The sequence below is a fragment of the Nicotiana tabacum genome, chromosome 22 (assembly GCF_000715075.1).
Source record: "Nicotiana tabacum cultivar K326 chromosome 22, ASM71507v2, whole genome shotgun sequence".
Lineage (NCBI taxonomy): Eukaryota > Viridiplantae > Streptophyta > Magnoliopsida > Solanales > Solanaceae > Nicotiana > Nicotiana tabacum.
Window position 1 is genome coordinate 164,633,490 of NC_134101.1, and position 3,034 is coordinate 164,636,523.

Below are 3,034 nucleotides of genomic sequence, written 5' to 3' on the forward strand. Positions count from 1 at the left end.
TGATTTACTAAAAGGCAAGATTCTTTTGTGGGTCAATATGCTTGGTAAATTGGACAATGATGATATACATTGGTGAAGTAATAATTAATTGATGGAATCCATGTCTCGGTCTAGAGATTGATGATACACCTTTATGAAAGCTTATAAGTTTTCATGTGTAAACCCTGCAGGTGGATTTTGTATCTGTCACATGAAATAAGTTAAGCGAAGGTCTAAAGGAAATAATCAATGAATTAAATTGTCAGTAATTTAATTTATTAGATTAGTATCTGGATCTTAACATGGGGAGTTAAATAATGTTTTAATAGAAAATTTTCAAAATTGAATTGAGGAGTGCAGTTACGAATTTTTAGTGGAATAATTCGTAATTTATTATGGTAGTATTAATTCGAATATTTCGAATTAAGTCCATAATAGGAAGCCTCGTTAATTAAATATAGTGGTCCCTGTTGTGACCGAATAATTAGGAATTAAATGGAATTATATTTCTTGGTGGAAAAGTAAGACTCAACATGTTTAGGAAAAAACTTTAAACCCTAAAACATGTGGTTGTATAGAGAGGTCTTATTCCATAAGGAGGCTATGAGTTTTACTATACAGTTTTCCTAGGAGAAACTCGCCCACATGAGTTTCGCTTATTCTGGCCATTATTCGGGTCACATAGTAGAAGACTGTGGAATTGGAAGATGATCCCGTGGACGTTTTCGCTCTTGCTTGGAGGCTCTTTACGCGATCGTTGCCACGCTTCAAGAGATAAGTATCGATCTTATGGTTGATTAAAATCTGTGATTATGTGTTGTCTATATTACATGCAAGTGATCCTGGTTATTTGCTTCCGCTGTTTATATCCGTTTTCCATCAATTGGTATCAGAGCTCACTTGTATCTAAATAGATAACCTGGATAGTATATCTTTGATTATATACATGTTCATGATTTACAGTCTTATTGAAATTCATGTGTAATGCCTCAAAGCCTGTTGTTAAACGGAGACATGGCAAGAACATGGGTTGTCCGATCCAACGTGTTTGTGCCATAGTTGAATATCTATTTGGTCGCCTTTTTATTCTGTTTCCTCATTGATGCGGCTACTTATTAGTTATACACAAAATAATACTTCGTAAGAGAATGGGGAATGAATTGTTAAAGGAAAAGGGTGAAATTTGATTTCTGTTAATGGCATCAGTTGTTTTTTTTTCCGGCGAACATTACGTTACTTTGTGATGTTGGTTCCAAAGATTTCATGTGGCGGCTGTGATAGAAGATGTATTCTGTGCCATAATACGTTCTTGTTGATGTTCCTGCTTTAGGTTTCCTAAGTATTTGGACCGTGGCCCACTTAATATGATTGGCCTTTGTTTGTTCAATGACTAAAGCCACCAGAAGAGCTTCGGCACTATTTGTCTTTACAAGCCATTAGGCCATGGCTCAAATTATATAAATATTAGGTTGGCATTCGGCCTGGTCCATCATTATGGTATTAATGGGCCATGATCCGTCATAATTAAATGAGCTTTTTTTTTTATCTCATATGTATATTATATTAGTTGGTTAAGAATTTATGATTAATAAATAGTTATCACTAAGGTGATTTATTTATTTGAAATCATTGAATATTATTAAAGCCTTATACATGTGAGATCATATCATACATGGATTAAGTATTTTATGATTAATAAAAGGTACTACCAAAGTGGTTTATTTATTTGAAATCATTAAAAATTCTTAATAGCTTTGTATATGTGTGATTAAATTCATACATTGGGAGTTATGATTAATAAATATGATCTACTAAAGTAGTCTATTTATTTGAGTCATTGAAAAAGTACTCAATGTACCATGTGAAAATTGTCCTTGATAAGTTTGTGCTAGCGGTGGAGTTCTCATCTATCCAATAGAGGTTTGCCTTTTGATACTAGTGACGTGACATTTATTCATGAGAAGAGATATTAAGGAGTTCATCCAAAAGGATGAAAAGTAATATCTTGAATTCTCATGTATATAAAACGGAAGGACAATTTGATGTAAGAGGCGGTTTTATGTACCTTACAGAAAAGGAAGGACATAATCTATGTCTTGTGCTTATAGAATAATTATAAGGATAATTGAAAATATGATCATATTTATTTTAATCCATGAGAATGCCTAAAATGGTTAATCTCTGAATTTGGTCATGGAATTGGAGGTCATGAATTTGACGAACTCCAATTGACCTGAAATTTAGTAGGTCCATTCAAAACGACTTGGTGAGAAACGCTCGCTGCTACGCAGTGAATCACGTTGTTTTCTAGTGTTTCGAGTTTTTTTTAGATGGGGTTTTAAGCAGTTTAATGGATTAAATAAGCTTTAAATATGAAAAAGTATTCTTTATATATCAGCTTTATTTGTGTTAAATCTGGAACATGATTACACATGATGATTTAATTTAATATGATATATGGAAAGAATATAAATCACATTGGTTGAATCTTAAATTCGCCTAAAAAGACTTATTTGAATTTAGTCTAGTTTTGGTGATCACCATCTCCAATTGACTTGAAATTCGGTGGGTTCATCGGAAATAACCTGATAAGAAATATTCATTGCTATGCAGTGAATTATGTTGTATTTCAGCAGTTCAGGGTTATTTAGATGGGTGTTTTGGCAGTTTGCGAGATTAAAATGTGATTTATATATGAAAGTCATTCCTTTTATGCCAGTCTTATTTCGGTAAATCTAAAACATGATGACGCATGTTTATTTTACATGAACTGATATATGGTTGGAATATATACCATGTTTTAAATTCCTAAAAATGCTTAAATGCTAGCTTTTGAAATTTGGTTGTTGTTTTGAAGATCATGACTTTTATGATCTCCAATTGACCTGAAATTTGGTAAGTCTATCGGAAAATCCCAGTTAATAATACTTGATGTATGCAGTGAATAATATTAATTTAGTATTTTATGACTGTCTAGATAGGTTTTTGAGCATTTTGTGAATTTTGGAACTTAATCCTTAGAGAAAATTTCGTGGTTGTGATCAAGTGGTGATAG